General features: G+C 45.2%; 1 protein-coding gene across 1 annotated transcript in view; it reads right to left on the bottom strand.

Moving 5' to 3' along the window:
* Positions 1-21,463, bottom strand: part of METTL15 (methyltransferase 15, mitochondrial 12S rRNA N4-cytidine) — a 785,694-nt gene that overhangs the window by 125,415 nt on the left and 638,816 nt on the right. The window lies entirely within an intron of this gene.

The raw sequence follows: 21,463 nt of genomic DNA, 5'->3' as shown, positions 1-21,463 counted from the left end.
TGAAACTTTGGGCAAAGGCAAACAACAGCTATCTTACTGCTGACCAGATTCCTTGGCCAAGAAGTGGAAAGTTCTGACTCTACTTCCAGTCCTGGGGCAAAGTAGATTGATAAACACTTGAATAGTGTCAGGGGTTTTCTGCACCAAAAACCCTTGAATTCTCTCCATTCAAATACTGTGGGACGGATGATTTTGCCACAAATCAATTTGTAGTTCAGAAGTTTGGGTTCTTCCACGGATTCAAGATATCCAAGCCACAAACCGCACCAAACCTAGTTTGGCCGCCTCTGCAGCATGGAGTCTCCTGCCAAGTAGGCCCACTAACCGCACCAGACTCACCACACCCTCTTCTCAAAGTCTTTGTTCAGTGGATAACGCGAGGTCTCAGATTGTACCTCTCTCTTCCAGCTATCGTTGGCTCAGTAAAAAGCAATTCTTCAAGTGTGGGAAAATAATGGTCCATCTTTTCAATTCCTGGGTTCTCAGTTACCGTAATCTGAGTCAGATCGGCTGGCACTTTCTTGCAGTGCGAGCCATGGATCCAAATCCTTCTGTTCGTAACTCGGACTGCTGTTGCCAAGAGGACCTGTTCAGGCCCCTTTCAGCAAGGTTCCAAGTTCTTTGAACGCTGAAAATTCTTCGTTACAACCCAATCACCTGGTTGTAACGAGTGCCCAGGACCTTCAGAATTGTCAGAAAGTGAGTCTCGCACCTGTTGATGAATTAAAGAGAGATTGTCTGTAAGTTCCTTCATGTAATTTAGCAAAATAGGATACTCAAGTTCTCTCATTTTCTTAGGACGTGGGGAACCCCATACATTCATTGGTCTTCCAAATACCACCTCGTAGGGTGTAAGGCCGGACTTGCTATGTGCCACTGCTTGTGTGGACATGAGGGCTAATGGCAAAGCATCAGGCCACTTAAGCCCCGTCGAGGCCTGCACCTTAGATAATTTAAATTTCAAAGTCTCATTATAACGTTCCACCAAACCGGCAGATTGTGGATGATTAGCAGCATGAAATTTCTGACGTATGCCCAAACTTTCATTAATCAATTTATTAACATGTGCAATAAAATGAGGTCCATTATCACTCCATAAAATTCTACAAATCCCAAATCTAGGGAAATATCCTTTCAAAAGAATCTTAGCTGTGGTGAGTGCAGTATTATCTTACATAGGATATGCCTCCACCCACTTACTAAAGGCACATACTATAACAAAGGCATACCTAAGGTTATTGCACCTTTCCAGTTCAATGAAATCCATCTGCAGGACTTCAAATGGCGCACTAGGCAGAGAGAACCCTCCTTTTGAGGTAGCCACTCCCTTCCCTGGATTTTGTTGGAAACAAATCATGCAGTGTTTGACATGATGTTCAGCTGTTTTTCTTATATCCAGATGCTCCCATACTTGCTCTAACTGTGTGGCTATACCTTTTGTACTAACATGTGCTAGGCCATGTGCCATAGTGACAAAGGGTAGTACATAAGAACTGGGCAATTTCCACCTGTCCCCATCTGGCCCTCTTCTCCAACAATTTTAACTGTCCAATATTCCTATCTTTTCCCATTGTTCTTTTTCCTCCTTTGTTGCCATCTGTGGAATCTCTCTAATCTCTTCATTTACATTATAATTTTTTTTCTGCAGAGGAATACATTACATACATTTTCTCTTGTTGGCTATTTGCCGTTTCTTTTGCCGTACTGTCTGTAAAAGCATTGCCTCTGCCCACATCATCTACTACTTTCTGGTGTGCACTTCACTTAACAATAGCCTCCTGCTTTGGTAACGTTATTGCAGTCAATAAATTCTGAATAAATTCTCCATGTTGGATGCTTGTTCTGTGTGACGTCAGAAATCCTCTTTCCTGCCACAAGCGTCCGAAGTTATGTGCAATTCCAAAGGCATACTGTCTGTCTGCATAGATATTTACAGACAGTCCTTGGCTAAGCTCACAAGCTCTCACGAGTGCAATAAGTTTGGCTGCTTCTGCAGACTTGTAGGGGATTCGAGCCGTCTCCACAATTGTGTACAGCGTAGTGATAGTGTAAGCTGCAGTCGTAGTGTCATTAGGTAACTTAAAACAAGACCCATCTACATACAATTCACCCTGGGCATCAGACAGAGGAGTGTCGGTAAGGTCCACTCAACCCTTAGTTTGTTCTTCAGTGATAAAAATGCAGTGGTGTATGCCACTAGGTTGTTCGGAAGGCAATGGCAACAAAGTGGTTGGATTTAGGGTCAGACATCGTTTAAGAGTAACGTGGGGTGCTAACAAAGTGAGTTCGTACCCAGTAAGACGAGCACTTGTCAAATGTTGTGTCTTAGTTTGATTCAATAATACATCAACTGAATGGGGGATAAAAACCGTCAGTTTGTGGTCCACTACAAGTCCTGCTGATTGTCTGATCAAAATGGCAGTCGCTGCCACAGCTTTCAGGCAACCAGGGACTGCCCTGGCCACAGGGTCCAGAACTGCAGAAAAGTATGCACATGGGCGTTGGTTGTCCCCGTGTGGCTGTGTTAGGACAGATAATGTACAGCCTTTTCATTTGTGTACATAAAGAGAAAATGGTTTCGTGTAATCAGGTGTTCCTAATACAGGAGCAGAACATAATGCTGCTCGAAGTTGCGGATATGCATTCTGACACTCAAAAGACCAAGGCAATGGAAATGGGGTATCTTTGGTTGTAAGGGCAAGAAGAGGTTTAATAATGAGTTAAAAATGAGGGATCCAATGATGACAATAGGACACCATGCCAATCAATGCCCTAACGTCCTTTTGCATTTTAGGAATAGGTGTATGTATGATAGCCTGAATTCTGTCTTTAGTCAGCCTCTTTCCCTCCTTCAACAAGAGGTGACCTAAATAGGTAACCTCTGGTCGACTAAACTGCAACATATTTCTCAATACTTTGTGGCCCAATTTCGCAAGATGAGTCAATAAGAGCAACGTAGCCTCAATACAAAGTTCAGTGGTGTCGGCTGCTATCAGCAGGTCATCCACGTATTGTAACAATGTAGTATGCGGGGGTAACTGCAAGGTACCAAGTTGATGTTTAAGGGCCTGACTATAAATGCTCTGACTTTCAGTATACCACCCCTGAGGAGCATAACAGAATTGGAATGACCACCCTTTAATAGAGAAACCAAACAAATACCTGCTAGAGGGTGCAATGGGAATGGAAAAGAACACATTCTTAAGGTCAATCACCGAGAAAACACAAGCCGTGGGTGGAATCATGGTCAATAAAGTAGTAATATCTGGAACTACAGGAAACTGTGGCACTACTATTTCATTGATTTCACGCAAATCAATTACAAAGCGATAAACATTTTCTTTATCTTCAGAAATGGAACGCTTTGAAACAGGGAATATAGGGCTACCTTGTTCGTGAAGCAATGGGCATGCGGATCACCAATGTTCATCTTATTTACAATATGCACATTGATTCCGTCCCAACGGACCAAACGCCCGAGAATCTTGATTATTCCTCCTTGGGAGGTCTGCTCTAAATACTCCGCGACCTCTACCTCTCTGTGGCCCATAAACCTGTTGCAACAACATTTTAGTTTTTAATTCCTTATTGTTACCCTCTTTCTTTTCCTTTTCATCATTTATGTGATTCTCATAATACTGGGCCATGTCCAAAATCTTTGGCGGGGTAGGGGAAGCCCACATACTTTCAGCTACTCGTACTTTTTGGGAAATCTCAGATAACAAGTTAGCGACAAACTTATCCACAAATAAATGTTGACCTGTATCAGAAGTTGTATCTTGAACACTGTAATCATGAAACGTGGTTTCAAACTTTGTGAAAAAGTCAGGGACCAACTCATCTTTCCTTTGTTTATAAGCTACCAATTTTGCCCATGATATTTTCTTTGGTGGCACTATTTCTTCCAAATAAGTAATGATGTGACCCGGTAAATCTAATATAAGCTGTGGTGGTTTCTTCCCCGCTTTCCTATTAATATCCGCCGCTTGAATTTGCGCCCAAGTACCACTAAAGGCCTCATGGCCCTGTTTGCGGACCATATGCCAAAGGTCAGGGGGCAAAATCAATCCGAAAAACATATCAATATCATAACACAAGAAGTTATGGCAGCATTCAATTCATCATACAATGCACTCGGTTTGTTTCTAGGGTCAGGCAAAGAATATTTAAGGGCCAATACGTCCGATCGCTTCCAAGGGGAATAAATCCATTGGAATCGGAACCCAGCCACGTTAACACCCTGACCGTCACCTACGGCTGCTTGAAACACGGGGGTCGCTTCTCGCATAGGGAAAGCTTTAGTCGAGGCCGACATGAGTCTCTTAAGTTTTCTTTTCTGAGTAAATATATCTTCTACCGCTAGTTTTAAGGGAGCAGTGGTCAGCGCTCCTTCATTTGTCCTTTTACATATCCTAATTAATTCACAAGGAGCTTCCTCATTCATATTAGTCCTCCAATCCTCTATTAGTGCATTAGCCATTTCCCCTACAACATAATGCTGAGTCATTTGTGCGTATTGTGTCAAAGTCATGAAAACCTCGTCCAATCGTATATCGTCATCCTGAACCCATTCACAGGCCCTAACCAATAACACCACTTTTTCATCTTCCGTAAGGGTAGAGCTATGACGTTGTTTAGGAGTTGTGGGTGTACTACAGGCTTGCTATCAAGGACAGGAGTTGCAGCAGAGGCAGCAGGCAATGGAAGATACATTTGAACTACTGGAGGTAACTGGGGAGGTGCCGTCGGGACTGCATTAGTCCCGACAGGATTCGGCGCATAAGGAGGCAGGGCTGGTCTCCAAAGCATTTCTTCTGATTCTGAATCCTCCTCCTCTACACTTTTAGGTACTGTACCGTCCTTAGCCACATATACTTTTTGCAACTGAATTTTAAATCTTCTCTCATCACTTTCTACACTTTCTTCTTGCGCTTTTAATTGTAGCTCTTTAATCTTCTGCACAATAGTCTGTTCTTCAGGTTTCTTCCTATCCTTTTCTTCTTTAATCTGTTTCTGTTTAATACATTTTTCCATAATCCTAGAGCATCAAACATACTCTGCCTTTTTTTCTTTTTAAAAAGCTGTTCTATATATTGCTAGCATCTGCCTTTGTATATTTGTTCCATAATGCACTAAACAGTATGGAAGAAATATCATATTTAATGTACATTTCATAATTCGGAGTGCCTTCTAAAGGCACTGGCAGTCTTTCTTCCAGGATACTGTGTTTGTTGCAACAACAACATAGTGCATGAAGAGTGCTCAAAACAGGCATGTTTACCAAATACCTTTTAACAATAGCGTTAAGAGACTCTCATACCAAAAACTAAAGATGAGAAAAAATTCTCACATTACCTGTCAAAGACATTTGAAAATGACTTTTACTAACAAAAGACCCAAAAAAGACAACCAATTCGATCCTACCTGATCGCAGTACTCCAACTCCCACCTGCCGATCCTGGGATCAACAGATCAACTCCAAAATGCCAACCTAAGAGCCCCAGTTGAGACACACAGCTGCCACAAAGGTCAGGTCGATAACACGAAAACCACATTTGCCACGAGAGCAGGTCTCAGTCTGCGGGGCACCGCTTAGTGTTTCTGTCCCGTCGAAACGACCTTCTTCTGGTCCAGCTGTGTCCTTCAATGGGGCTCCACGTTGCCGGCGCCAAGTGTAGAAGTGAGATTCCTACCAGTCTCACTGGTGCAGAGACGCCCTTTGTCTACAGGTTCACTAAATGAGGATCGACACTGGAGTGGAACAAAATACAAGTTTATTATATCTCATGAGATGGCTCCGTCATACAGACACTACAAGTGCCTGAGAGGGAAAGAACTAGAACAGTTTCAAACCTGCCTTTTATACATTTTGGGTACCACAGGAATTCACCGAAAACCCCTTTGTCATGGTTACATCGCACTTTACATAACCCTCTTATGGCATTTTTACATAACGCTAACACAACCCCTTACACAACGCTTACATGTTGAACGGTGGAATCCTGATAAACCCCTACCCACGTCATCTTTGTAGATGGGCAAGGGAGGTTACAGGCGTTGGTGGGCAAACAGATTAGATATCTGTGCACATAGACCCTTCGGCAGGGTAGGGCTGCTTACTGTGACATGCAAGCCTTATCAATACAACCAGCTTTCAGTGAACACGTAACTTCTGACTTCACGAGAGTCCCCGCAGAAACACAAAATGGGGCTGGTAGACAAAATGAGAGCAGAGGCTAATTTAACAAAATACAATTGTTTACCGTTTAACACTAGCATCTTCCCAAAGCGGAGGGTCTGTGGTGTGGACTTAAATCAGTCCTGGAAGACCGAGAGGGTGAAGTGACACTCTTGCTGGAGCTGGCTTTAATTGCAATATTGCTTTGTGAATGCATGTACTGAAGCCTAAGTTGATGCTTGGCAGATGTCAAGAACAGGTACTTCAAATGCCAGCGAGGTTGTAGCAGCCTTGGCTCAGGTAGAATGAGCGCCCAGGCCCATCGGGGAATGCTTCCTGACCAGGAAATAGCAGTTTTTGATACAGGGGATTATCTGTCTTGGTGAAGTCATCTTCTGCACTGCATTACCCTTCTTTGCCCCTTAAAGTCTGATAAAGAGATGATTGTTCAACCAATGGTCTTTCAGGCAATCCAAATAAAAACTCAATTATCTCTAGGCCAAGGCGAGGGAACCGCCCCTCCCCTTTTGAGGGATGAAGTTCCACAAAGAAAGTCAGTAATGTCATCCACAAGCCACACCGAAAGGGTGTTGTGATGTACGGAAGGTAGTCCACCCTAGTTCGCAGCACCAACTTATCTGGAAAAAGGTGGTTTAAGGCGAATGAGCCTGCAATTTGCTCATGCAGCATGCTGCTATATTGCAATGAACACAGTTTATAAAGTCAAGAGTTTTAAGGGACACCTGTATATATAGACTCAAAGGGCATGCAAATCAGGAAAGTCAAAATCAGAATGCTGTCCCACTGAGGCTTCACAATTTGGCTTGGGCAAAACATATGTGTCAAGCTTTTTATAAAAAGCATCACTACTGGTGACTTGAACGAAGTTTGTCTGGCAAATACAGAAAAACCAACAAGGTTGACAAGTAATAGTTTACCATTGCAACTGAGAGCCCTCCAAACAAAAGAACTTCACAAAGCCTAGCCTGAGAGATTCCACATACCACACCAGGCAACACACTTTTTCCCAGGCCTAGAGTCAATGGACTTATACAAAGGGTGTCTGGCAGCAATAATCACATTCATCATTACTGTAGACAGGCTGAACGTAGCTGGAAGCTTGATTAAAGAGCAGAGGCTCAAGCTCAAAAGCCCCGGGTACCACACTCACCTGCTCAGTCTGGGGCAAACAAGATGACATGGAGCTGGTCATGCCTGAACTTCAGTACCAAGGGCAGGAGAGGAAGTGATCACAATATGTACAGAAGTCCTGCACTCAATTCCAGCTGCAAAGTATCCCACCTGGGACATTCCAGTGCACAAAACTGCTACCACTTCACGTTCTTGGAAGTGGTGAATACATCTAACCGGAACTCTCCCTAGTGATTCAAGACGCCCTGCGCCACTTCAAAATGAAGCCTTCACTTGTGGTCCACCAGACAATGCCCGCAAATTCATCTGCTCTGGCATTCAAATACCATGCTAGGTAGTTGGTGACTAAGAAGAATTTCTGTGGCTTCAGCTACTTCCAGGGGCATAGACCCTCCTGGCACAAGGGCCAGGAGTCCACACATCCTTGTGTGTTGCAGTACTACATGGTGGGGGTGTTGTCTGTGAGAACCTGTATCAGCCTCCCCTTGATGGAAGGCAGGAAGTCATTTAAGGCTAAGAGGATTGTTCGCATTTCCAGGAGGCTGTTCAGCCGGCTTTCTGCAGGAGACCAGAGGTCTATGATCTCCACATTCACTAGATGATCCCCCTAATCCAGCTATGATGCATCAGTCACCAACAGGAGTGCTAGGCAGAGGAGGGAGAGTGGTCTGCTGCAGGTCACCCATTAGCCACTAATTATAACAGTGCCCCAGAGTCACCTAATGTTGGGCCCAATGGGACCTGTGGTTCCACTGCAGGGCCCACATCTTTGATCTGGCTTATGGGGCAGGAAGAATGCACACGGCCATGAGACCAAGATATCTTAAACCCATCTTCATTGAGACCCAGCACTGATCCCAAAACATTGTGATCATATCCTGAATAATCTGGACTTGCTGCAGTGGGAGAAAGGCTTTGAATGGCCCCCTGTCCAGTACTGCCCCAGGGAATGAGATGTTCTGCTAGAAGGTGAGGTGTGCAATGGTTTGTTGATGGAAATCCACAATGATAGCAAGCAGCTGACAGTCGTCTTGAGGTGGTACATGACTGTCTGTGGAAATCCCAGCTTCATTAGCCAATCAAACAGGAATACATGTACTCTCAAGCTTTGAAAGAGGCCAGTGACCACCGAAGACATCTTTGTGTATACCAGAAGGGCCAAGATAAGTCTGCAGGAGAGCACAGCGAAGTGAAAGACTTCTTGGCCCACTTTGAACTACATGTAAAGCCTGTGAGACTGTAAAGCAGATGTATGACAAGACACGTCCTGCAAGTCTAAGGAAACCATTCAGTATTCTGGTTCTACAGCGGATAAAATCTGAGCCAACAAGAGCAATTTGTCCTTCTGTAGGAAGGTATTTAGCGGGTGAAGGTCCAAAATGGGCTTGAGGACCTCAATCTTTATCAACAGGGAGAAATAGCTGTAATAATATTCCTTGCTTTTCTTCAAGTCCGGTACCGCTCAATGGCACGTTTGGAGAGCAAAAGTTGTATTTTCTAGATCAGGATGAGTAAGTGCTCCTCCCTAGTTCATTCTGGTGTGGGAGGTGAATGGGATGATAAGGAAATGAAAGGAAGACCATAGCCCATTTGTACTATCTGCCCCATTTGCCTGATGTAATGGATCTCCAGCCAGGGAGCAAATGCCATATCCTGCCTCCCACTCTTTGGTAGCAGTTCCAGCAGGGCGGGAGGACTGAGAGGATTTGTTATCCCTGCTACTCTGCACATTGTCTGAAGCCTCCATGTCTGCAGCCCCAAGAAGGACTGAGCTTTAGATCCGGATCTGCCTTCTCCCTAAAAAATGTATACACCTCATAGGATACATCCATCAGGGTCGCCTGTATATTGCCCGAAAATTCAGAAGAAATCCTCCATGCGTGCCTGCTCAAGACTACACTAATACTGGTCTGGCAATACAATGCAGGATCCTGTTGTTTGTATATTGTTTATGCCAAAGAGGCTCTGAGATCTTCTCGGACCACCAGCAAAATCGTCTTAGCCATGTCCCGGAGAGCATGTGTGTATCTGTCTGTCAAGTACACAGCAATAAAGGACCTCAGCACGGTCCAGGGCAAAATCAGTTTGAACTGGTCAGCTGGGCTCTTGGAAAAAGTAGGTTTCTTACAACTTCTGTGACACTTTTAGCTTAAATGGAGGTCAGTCAACAGAGCTTTGGAGTCCTCTTCTCTGTCCCAGGTACAAGCTCGAGCAGGTCCAGCCTCTCTGTGTCTCTTTCAACAGGTTCAACAGCAGGTGCCATCCTTCTTTTGTCTTCCATAGGCCCAGATGTGTTCTGAAGAACCAGGGGTGCCACATTTATGCCTGACAGAAGCTGGTGGGTCGGGAAGACTTCCTGACTATTAGGGAAAGAGTTCCCTGGGGCAACCCTACCCACTTTGACATCATTTCTTGGGGGGTTCTTGGGGGAGCTGGCCTTAAACAGTCCCACAGTGCACTGTTCTGCCATCATCCAACATGACAAAATCTCTCTTCCCCTGGGTATAGCTCTGTTCACACCCCTGAAGTGTATCTAGGTAAATGAGAAACCCCCTTGTAAACAAATTCCAAAACAGATTTTACTCCCCACTGAGATTGGTGACCACCTGGACAATGGAAAGTGCAGGCCTAGGTGTGCATTATATCAGCCTATGACAGGGGCTGCCAAGGGGGGTGTGTCTTGGAAGCAAACGATGGCGGACACATGAGCAGAGAGTTCCGTGCCAGCCGTGCCGCTTATCCTGACTACCGAGGTGTCCACCAGGGCCCAGGGGCGTGCTGCTGTGTGTCCGATCAGATGGGAGTAGCTGGGACCCTGTAGGAGCGGCCGGGAGGTCTGGTAACAGAGAAAAGACAAGCACAGGGCTGCGGGTGCAGATGTCATGGCCCTAACAAAATGGTGGCCGGAGACGCTCCTGAGGAGGAGAGGGGGTGCGAAACTGCCATCGGAGCCGGGAGGCGGGGGTACTCCTGAGCAGTGATTCCCGGACAACGGAACAGCCCTGACGGTTCATGTCTCTGCCAGGGGCTGTCAATGCTCGGTGGCGTGCCCGGAGTGCATCACCTCGGAGAGAACATGGGCAGAGCAAGGAGGCCCTGCAGGAACTAGGAGGCACTAAACTGCTGCTGCGGCCAACCCAATCGGAAGTGATCGGTGTCAACGTCTGAGATGCCCGCTCACTAGAAGATAGAAACGGAGGCCAGATTTCCCCACCCGCCCCCCCAGGTATTGCACAGCGGGGGGGGTAGAGCAGGAGCTCAGAGCAAAAGGCAGGGGCCGGGAGCGGTCCCCTGGACAAGAGAGGTGAAGTGAAGTTTTCTCTATCCGATGCGGGAGGTGGCAGGCCGGACGGAATGCAGTCGTGAGTGCACTCTGTTGGCAGTGGAGTGTGACCTGAGGAGCAGCGGCCTAATGACTGGGTGCGGCCGTGAGACCGGGCAGCGCTGTGCTGGCTGGGCTGCTGTGTGCTGCACTTCATTGGGGCCTGTAGACTGGACCTGTGAGTGCCAGGCAGTTGGCGCCCCGTGGACTAGTGAGGCTGCGGCAGCTTGGGCCCGGTTGGACACTTGGTGTGAGCTGAGTAATGTGTTGTGGGCCTGGGAGTGCACACACCATTGTAGCTGCGGGAGAAGCATGTTACGCCCACTGCAGGTTCATAACAGGGCTGGGAGTGCGTCCCTGATCAACCTTTGGACCGGAGTGCGGTGCCTGACTGTTTTCCCAGTTCATGGAATAGGCGCGGTGTCGCTGTTGGGGTGCTGCAGTGTAGTGTGGTCCCTATCATCCTTGCCACTTGATTGTGATTACTTTTTTGGAGTCCTGGTCCTGAGGCCTTGTCCTAAGTGCCGTGTGGGCAGGATAAGGGAATACACAACAAGAGCGGTGGGCCAGGTGTCCCGGGAGGTGCTCTCACTGGTGTTGTGTGCTGTAGTGAGGTGTAGGATGCCAAGACAAGTCTCCCCCATCACAGGAACTTTGAGTCTCTGCAGTGGAGTGGTCATTGGCAGTCATTACCCCTGCACACCAATCCTTGTCTACTCAGATGGGGGAATTGTCCAGCCGAGTGGCTGTTCTGGAAAGGAGGGCCAAGGACGCAGAGGGGCGGAATCGAAGGAACAATGTGAGAGTCCTAGGTTTGCCGGAAGGAGTGGAGGGTAACGATATGATCCAGTACCTGGAGGGATGGCTCTGTAAGGTGGTTGCACCTGAGGGCCTGTCATGGTTTTACACCGTGGAAAGGACGCACCGCGTCGTGGCCAGGACGCCGGCCCGTGGAGACCTCCGTGCCCATTGGTGGCCAGACTGCTCCACTTCAAGGACAGAGATGCGCTACTGCAGAAAGTGCGCACGGAGGGCCCATACGTGGTCGAAAATATCAAGGTGTCCTTGTTCCCTGATTACACATTGGAAGTTCAGAAGCGCTGCACCTCCTTTCTTGCAGTCAAAAGGGCCCTGCATGACGAAGGGACCCAATACTCCTGGATGTTTCCGGCCCAACTGCGGTTAGTGCTAGACGGGAAGACACACTTTTTTGAGGACCCCGCGGCCGCTTGGGAATGGTTGGAAGACTATAAAATGAAGGGCCAGCCCGGGGTACTCTCGAAGGGGGCCCAGGAAGCAGTTGAGGAGACGTCAGCGGCGGGGGAGCTCGAAGAAACCAAGCCCATCAAGGACTGCAAAGGAAAGAGCAGAGGCACCACAGGCAGTGGCGGTCATGATGCAGGGCCAGAGGTCGTCGTCGGATGGCAGCACAGGTTCAAAGAAGTGGACGGATGATTCGGACTCTGATGCATCCCGCAGTGAGAGTGTTCAGCTACCGATTGTGACTCCGAGCACAGTTGATGATATTATCTAAACTGTGGGCCGTTATTTCAGGTTTTCATTTGTCTTCTTCTCGACCATTCTCCTCCCTTGTGTTGCCTCTCCCCCCTCCTCAATGGTTTGGGATTTGATGCCTGCTTTCATAACCAGGGGTCTTGGAGAAGGGGGTGAGCATGGCTAGATGTGCTCCTGGGTATGGGCTGGACCGGCCTATCATGGCTGGCGCACCCTGGGTGTTTACTGGTGCGTTTATAATTCAGTTCTGCAGGTTTGGGCAGCTGACCGTTGTCAGTCCGCTTGTGGGTTTGGGAGTTGTTTTGTTGGGTTTGTTGTTACACACCAGGAGGTTCAAAAAATTTTACAGATTGGTGCTCGGGGGTGGGGTACGGAGAGGGGGGGATTGTACTGAGAGATGGCCAGTAATATCAGCCGGATGAGGAGTTTAAACTCCTGACATGGAACGTTGGGGGTATGGGCTCTCCCGCCAAACACTACAGTATCCTGAATTACATACAACGTTCGGGAGCCCACGTGTTACTGCTGCAGGAGACCCATCTCACGGAGGTGGAAGTGGCTAGGCTGCGACGGAGATGGCGAAGGCAGCTATTTCCAACTCCTTATTCAGCTTTTGCAAGGGGGGGTGCTGGTGTGGGTCAGACCTGGGGTTCCCTTCCAGGTCTCCCGGAAAATCAGACACAGAAAGGAGATTTGTAGTGGTCAGAGGCAAGTTGAAAGGCAGGGAAATAATGTTGGGAAACTTTTGCGCCAAATCGTGATCAGATTTCCTTCTTAGAGCGGCTCTCTGGAACGTTGGCAGGAGTGGCACAGCATGACTTGATTCTGGGGGGGCGATTTTAATTGTGTATGTGACTTGGGATGGGACAGATCTACTCCCCCATTACGAGGTACAAAAGCAGCCACTATGGCTAAGGGACTCAAGAACTGGATTAGGGGGTGGGAATTGATAGATGCTTGGAGACTGAACAATACGCAAAAAAGAGAATATTCTTATTATTCCTCCCTGTATGACGTACATACAAGACTAGATATGTTCTTATGTTCCAACAGGCTGGCTCCGATGTTCTCTAGGGCTGAATACCTAGGCAGATCCCTCTCAGATCACAGACCCTTGCGAATACGATTCGCCCCTACTCCCGAGAGAGCCCCAGTCCCATTATGGCACCTAGATCCCACCGTGTTGAAAGATGAAAGCTTTAAACATAGCCTCTCTGAAGCCATGGCCTCCTATTTTGTGGAAAATCATGGTACTGCTAGCTCCCAATTGATAGAATGGGATGCCTTTAAAGTGGTAATCCGAGGACAATGCTTAGGGCAGGTAGTGGGGGCTAGGCAGGAGATTGTCCGGGAACTTGAATCCCTGGAAGCTCAAATTCTGGCATTGAATAGAGAGATGGGTGTGGGGCTGAAGTGCAGGGTCGACTGGCAGAAGTGAGGAGCCTCTGTAACTCCACATGGAACAGGCTACGGACACTAGACTACTGAACATACCAAGAGCCGCAACATGTAGAAGGGAGCAGAGCAGGGAGCTCGTAATAGAGTGCAAACACTACAACCTCCACTTACGGGGGGAGGATTGGGTGCTCCTGATTTTGAAGCCTACTACTTGGCAGCACAACTCCAGTGGCTGGCCAGGTGGCTTGCTGGGAGAGGGCTTGACACATTATCGCTGCCGGCTAGTACTGCACCAGCGGCCTTGCTCCCTAGAATGCTTAACCGTCGCCAGAAGATCACATGGGGACTTTACTCTCAGTGGCAGTAATTTGTTTCCAGAAGTTATCTAAAGTCCTAGGATTTAAGGTCTCATACTTATACCCCATTTTCTCATTGCTCTCTTTGCTACAGAGTCTTTGAGCTCAATCTAAACCAGTTCTGTTCTCCCTGGTCCAGCATGACCACCACAGGGGGTATGGACAGCATTGCACAAAGTAGACACAGCCTGTTCAGGTGCTAGTGAAACTCCTCCCACCACTCTAAATGCAGGCCAGATCTATTCAGTCTAGCGACGAGTGACCCAAAAGGCAAAAAGTTTGGGGATAAACCTGCAAAAAGGGCCAGATCTAAGAGATATTATGGTCCAAATGTAGACAATCCAAATCCCCTGAAGGATGTCATTATAAAATTCATAGAATTTAATTGCACTTTAATTTTGGATGGAGATTTTAATACCCTACTAGATAGTACTTTGGATAGGATGACTAGAAGGAATGTAGTGAGTTCTCCGAAGTCTTGAGCCTATTTATCATTTGTAATGAAGGAATTAGGCGAGTCTGGTGTATGGAGACGCAAGTAGGGGCACACTGAGGGATACACGTTTCATTGTAAGAAGCACAGGACGCAACAATTTGTTTAATTTTGAAACCAGACAAACCCTCAAATAAGTGCAAGTCATTACGACCAATTTTGTTACTAAATTGTGACTACAAGGTTTTAGCAACTGTTATGGCAAAGAGTCTGGTGAATCAGATGCATAAGTTGGTGCATGAAGAACAAAAGGGGTTTATGCCAGGTAGGTTTTTTCACGAGCTCACACACAATTTGGCTGGAGAAATAGATATGGCAAACATGGAGAACCTTCCCTTAGCGATGATCACAAATGATGCAGTAAAAGCTATTGATCAAGTGGCATGAAAATATTTATGTCAAGTGCTGAAACATCTAGGGCTGGTCTCACTTTTTGTAGAGGTATTAAAATGATTTACGACTCCCCACAAGCTTGGGTTCTGGTGAATGATTGCTTGACAGAGCATGTGAGGATCAATAGAGGGACGAGAAAGGGTTATCCGCTATCACCTTTGCTTTTTGACCTGTTTATAGAGCCTTTTGAGCAGTCTTAGGCAGAACAGAAATATAGTCTCTGTCTGTGTGAAGGGTATAGGGAAGAAATTAGGTCTGTATGCTGACGACCTAAGTTTTTACACGTCGGATGCAAGTAAGACTTACGTTGCAATACAACAGGAAGTGGGTTTTTTGGTAAGTTGTCAGGCTACCAAATGTACTCGGATAAGACAGAAACAATGGTATAGAATTGCCACTGGGGAAAGGAGCAGAGACTAACCTGAATAGAGTCATTAAGGATGGTAGGAGTAGGATGGAGATATGGAAACATTTGCCCCTAACAATTTATGGGCGCAATAACCTGATCAAGATAATGATCCTGACCTAATTTGCTTTTTTGTTATATAATATCTCCCTTTCTTCGAACAAGCAAGGTCTGAATAAATTTCAGGGTGAGATCAGCAGTATTATCTGGAGTCCTAAAGGACTGGAAAAAGCTTAGGAGGAAGGTATTGATGGGAGGCTTGGCCCTCTCGCATTTGCAGCTCTAGTGTTAGGCTTTTCAGCTGAGGAATTGCAGGGGGCTGTTGAGGGAACCTGAAAAGAGTTGCATAGGTATGCTACAGAAGAGTCTGACTGCTTTTATAATTAACTCTGCCTTTTTGTATAAGTTTGATTCCCCAAAATACTTTAAGAAAATCAGATAGAAGAATTCACAGGCTGTAGCCAGGTTGTTGTATGATCTCAGATCGTATTTAGGTATCTCGTGTTACAGCTCACTTGCCCCAATATCAGATTCTCCAGGTTTACAGCAATGTCTGAAATATAAATTATGCAGTTCAATTAGAAGGAGCCTGTTCATGAGATGGGAGGGCCTTTTAAGTGAGAGAACACCTCTATTATGGGAATAATGGAGGGTGAGGACAAGCGGCCCCTTTTCTAGGTTTAAGTTCATTCAGATAATGGCATGGGTTAAACATCAGGAAAGTCTTAGGGTAGAAAGCTGTCAAATGGAAAAAAGACTTGCAAGACATTGGGCCAAAGAAAGAGGTTTAAAGGTGGTACTGGAATCTGGTGACAGCGTTGGAAAAAAGAGCACATCCACTTTTCAACATCTGGAAGCGGGATTTGCCAAACCTGGAGACTGAGATGATCTGGCAAGTATCTTCAAAATTATTATATGCTACTGTGAGATTATTTTCTCACACTACAAAGCTCTTATTGCACTCCTGCAAGAATGGCATAGTTCAAGAACGAAGTGCGGTGTCAATGTCTCAGATGTGCTATGAAGCAGACTAATGACTTATACATGTCTGTGGAATGCCCAGAGCTAGCTTTATTTTGGCAAGATGCTAGTTTGCGGTATAAAGGTAAGCCCTATTCTGATTAGATTTGGAGTGGAAGGTGATACAAATAAAAGCAACCAATCAAAGGAACACGGTAAGCTGATATGTAATGCTGTTAGAAAATTGAGAAATCTGCAGAAAATTAACACATAAGGAACCCCCTAGATAAATTAATGGTTAATGGTGGCGGTCTGGGTGAATAAGCTGAACAGGATATGTGATAGAAAGAAGTAGAAAATGTGAGAGACTTTTGAATTGTGGCTCATACTGTCAGATGACTGGAGTCCAATGATTACACATTGCATTTTATCTTTTCAAAATGCGAGAGTTAAGCCTGGCGCAATATGAAAGAACAGATCTTAGGAGAAGCTGAATTCTGGGCCGGTACAAATACGAGTAAGACTTTGTTGGTGATGTGCAGACAAAAAAACCCTAGTTAAAAAAAATGCATTCGTTTATGTCAGAAGACTGCAGTATAATCCTACCATTCTCATAGAAGATATGTAGTTCGCAGGGTTGGTGCAGAACTAGATTTTTAACCATAAGAGGTATTTATTTTCAGATGGTGAAGATTTTATAAGGCGTAGTCCAGACTTCTATATCACGAGAGACAATTAATAGGTACTTCTTTATAGATCTATATCTCATATCAGGATACTTATCTGCAATGAATGTCTGGATTTAAGGAACCATAAATTTGACACGTATTTCTCTCCAATCTACTTGTTTGGTAATGCATTTGAAAAAGGCTAGTTAGCACCATTTCCCAAATGTAAAGATGAAAGGAGGCACTATTCACAGCATGGTAACACAATTATCAATATTTGTTTTCTTCTTATTAACTCTGTATGTTAGTGCAAATGTATGGAAGGGAGCTGTGATGCATGAAACAATAACTTATAGGAGCATTTACCTGGGGTGATTCAGGCTTCATTCAAAATGGCTGAAGCACAGCACACTTGCCCACATAAAGTGTGAAACTCACTCCTTTTGAAGATCACCCAAGCCAGTCCAGTTTCTAACTGGTTTTATAAACCACCTGAAGGCTGGTTGTTCTAAGGTTAACAATCAATTAATAACATATGTAACTTAGTGTTAGATCTGACAACTTTTGGTGTGGTCTTTTCACAAACGTTTTGCCTTTGCCTCACCTGTTCGCTGATATTCATTTTTGTTGGTATTGGGACTCTAGGACTGGTTAGCACTGCTAAAGCGCAAATAAATGCTTGTGCTTTCTCCTTTAAACATGGGAAAATTAGCTTACACCCAATTGGCACATTTAATTTACCTATAAGTCCTTAGTAAATTGGTACAACATGTAACCTGGCCTGTAAATTAAATGCTATTAGTAGGCTTGCGATACCAAAGGGGATGATGGACGGATAGCTTGAGCAAATCAAACACTTACCCCCAGTCAACTGATCTGGGTTTAATCCATCATCATTCTTTAGCTCACTCCACCACCCCAGTTCAGACATGGCCATATGCAAATCAGTCTGACCCTGTGCCTCATGGGAACAGTCCAGCCCGAACTGCCAAGTCATGTCTTCCCTGGACCGGAAACAAGCATCCTGGGCCCAGTTTCGGGTTCATAACCCTCATCAGCCAGGCTATCTTGAATCCAGTGGCAAAGTGATCAAGGGACCCACGTCTGGGCATACCCTGCCAACTTAGGGCGAACAAAGCGATACCAAAGTGAATGTATGACATTGTTCTGCATTCTGTCTATCAACTGTTGTCTTTGCATTAGTGGGCTTGTAGCACTGATGGTGTCACCCTTTACAACATGTGTCACCCCGTCCCTTGCAGCCTGTGTGCAGTTTTAAACTACCAACTCAACCTGGAAAAATAAACCTTTTGCCAGGCCTAAATATCCCTTTTTATTCATATATATAGGTCACGCCTATGGTAGGCCATAAATAACCCGTAGGGCAGGCTGCACTGTATTTAATAGGTAAGGCATGTGCTTTTAGGTTTTACATGTTCTGATAGTGAAGAACTCCCAAATGTGTTTTTTACTACTGTGAGGCCTACCTCCGTTTATCACCCTCGACCACTTGGAGCCTGGGCCGGGGAAGGAAGGAAATTTACATAACCAGATGGAGGGATTGCCTCCAAGTTTCTCCTACTTCATAGGATGGCACCAAGTATAAATAGTGGACCATCAGACAAACTCTTCTGTATACTCATGGATCTACGGACATTACAGGGGAAGGACTGCCTTGTCCCCCAGAAGACTGCCCTGCTGCTTGAGGCTTGCCTTGTTTTCCCAGAAGACTATTCTGCTGCTTGAGGCCTGCCTGGCTCTCTGAGAACAAAGATTGAACCTGATCCCTTTATTCCAGAGTACCCGAGTGACTCCAAGGTTTAGTTGGCTGACCGCTGTTCTGCGCTCTAGGGAAACAACAAGGTCCAGAGTCCTCCATGCAACTACCAGCACACCTGCTGCAACCGGACCTGCCTGGACCAGCAGCTGGACTTGCCTAAGCCCCGCTGACATCTGCTAGAGTGATTTCCTAATCCCCAAGCGCCAAGTCCATTGACCCTTGGCTGGCATCAGAGTACACCCTACTACAAGAAAAGGAGAAATCCTTAAGTTCTGGACTCTTCGTGCCTGACTTTGAGAAGGTAACTTTTTTAGCTGGACTAACCTGGTCCCTGAACCTGACCCGTGATCCATAGTACACGGGCTGACAGTGTGACTTTCCCTCAGTCTAGCACAGATGATTGCGAGTGGTGCTTTGAGCTGTTAGGCGCTATACGTACCTAAAATGTTTACATTGCATATCTATGGTTCTACTGAGTGAGTTTTTGTAGTATTTGGACTCATTTTATTTATTAAAATGTACTCTATTTGTCCTAATTGGCTGGGGATTATGCTTGTGTTTTTACTTTATTACTGTTTGTGTACTCAATGAATGCTTTACACACTGCCTCTAAGTTGAGTCTGATTGCTTTTTTGCCAAGCTACCAGAGGACCAAGCACTTGTTAATTTAGTGACTTCTGTAGTTCACCTTGACAAGCCTTTTGGTTGCTGCTTGAGAAGAGTTTCACCCCCACAAACAATAACCCAATCTTGCAGAGTACCGAATGTTGATATAGGGCCTCTTTTTTTGGTGTACCCAATCATTATGCAGAGCAAAGTCGACTGTTAAAAAGTAAATAAAGAATGTCATTCTTTCTTGAGATGTGCTGTTGTTGAAGTCAAAAGCCCTAGTCAATAAATGACCCAAAGTACATGATTTACTTAGAGAAACTATAAGGTGTTGCAGTTTTCATGAAATTAGGTGAACCTTCTTTAGAACGTACAGCAGCGATTCCAGAATGGTATGTTTCCTCCCATGCACTATATTTTTTTCTATAGGGAGTCGTACCAATCCCCACCATTCCATGGCCTGCAGTAGACTAGTCCTATGAATCCTTCAGAGATGCTGAAACAAGACACCTTATTATCTCATTTATTTGCCACCTATTTTTCTTCTTTTTCTGAAAAAGTTGGTAAATGTCCTGTGCTAATCTGGCCACTTGGTGGGTAACACTGTGATGAATTTTATCAAACAGTTGGAGGTATAAAAAATAAAACACATTAAATAAGACCCTGAGGCAACATTCTGTTTAAGTCAAAGCAAATAAAAAAGGTTATTCTGAAGGAGAGCCATGTGCTGGTAGTTTAATTATTTTATATATGAAGGTTACTCTTACTAGGTGCTGCATTTTTAATATCACACATAGATTTTTTGTATTGCACCCACAAAGTTTCTTAAATCAGTTGAATCACACATGCTCCTTAGAAAGGTGTGTTAATATTAGTGAATGCAATGTCAATGTACGCCATGATATATGCACGCATAAGACCGTCAATACCATCAAATGCAATTTCAATGTATGCCATAATCTATGCATGCATAGCAATGTCAATACCAGTACAAATTATGTTTATGTACATTATGTCAAATGTACGCATAAAAATAAGAATGTCAATAAATATGATATTGATGACCGCCATGTTATATGTGCAGGTAATAACGAATGTGATCATTGCTGTTGAATTCACCTGAGATGACCTCCCCATCAACCCTGAGTCAGAGATACATGGTAAAACAGGCCATGCAACCCAAGCCTCCCCATTGATAGGTCACAGGTGGGGTTACACTTAGCCCGAAGACAGGCGTGCAAACAGGGAAAGCCCTGATCGATCCCTCAGACAGGCCAATACACTACAAACACGTCAGAGGAGATTGGCCCTAGTAAAACATGTTGTCCAAAGGCGTGTGTTCCCAAAATACCACAAAGTCAGATGCCACATGTAGTTTGGAACACTCAGCCAATCAGAACACAGCATGCCCACCACACACAGTGATCAGGCGCTCCCCATGCTAGACAGCTGGAAACATACACGCTGACCCACACGAGCTCTCCACGAGGTCGAGAGCCACCTGTGCTCCCCATATCAGATGGTTGTATTTATGGTTCATGATTAGGCCTGGATCTACATGCTTTATAAGAATGTTTAATCGTTTTATTGTACTTTAAGAGCTGCATATATTATTGATCAAAACTTCTGTACATTGAGACTATCTTCAGACATGACTCTGTTGATGCTCTCCCAGCCGCTCTTTAATTAAACCAACGTGTACCTGTTTTTCCAAACGCCTTTTATGTTTTCATTTTTTCAAGGTAAATTCATACCCGAGCAACAGGTGCAGTTTAAATAATGGTGTTGGAAATCGAGCCAGTATGCCATCTTGCATTGAATTCTGGGAGCCACAGATAGCAACCAATAGCCTGAGCGCAGCGTTTCAACGAGCCACGTGGCCGATTATGTTGCCCATGCCTACTTAAAACTAAAAAAGACTATTTTAGCACCTTTAGTTTCATTACAGAGCCTGGGTATCCCTCAAATCGTTTTTCTGAAAATTATAACACAAAAAAACATAAAAGAAAGACCAAATTTGTCCGATCTGATATGAAGATATTTATCAAGAGCAGTGATGGACCACTGACTCCCTCTGCTTCTGACAGTTCATGTTTGACTGCGGAAGACACACGCCACAACTCAGTCTGTGCAAAATGTCTTATCAGGCTGATTTGTATTATCAAAAAAAGGGAAGCTTACAAAATAAAAAAAAACCGTGACATCAGATAGGGATAGGCAGGATTAGATGCAA

This window comes from Triturus cristatus, chromosome 3_1 (assembly GCF_964204655.1).
Source record: "Triturus cristatus chromosome 3_1, aTriCri1.1, whole genome shotgun sequence".
Classification (NCBI taxonomy): domain Eukaryota; kingdom Metazoa; phylum Chordata; class Amphibia; order Caudata; family Salamandridae; genus Triturus; species Triturus cristatus.
This window is presented reverse-complemented; position numbering and strand designations above follow the sequence as displayed.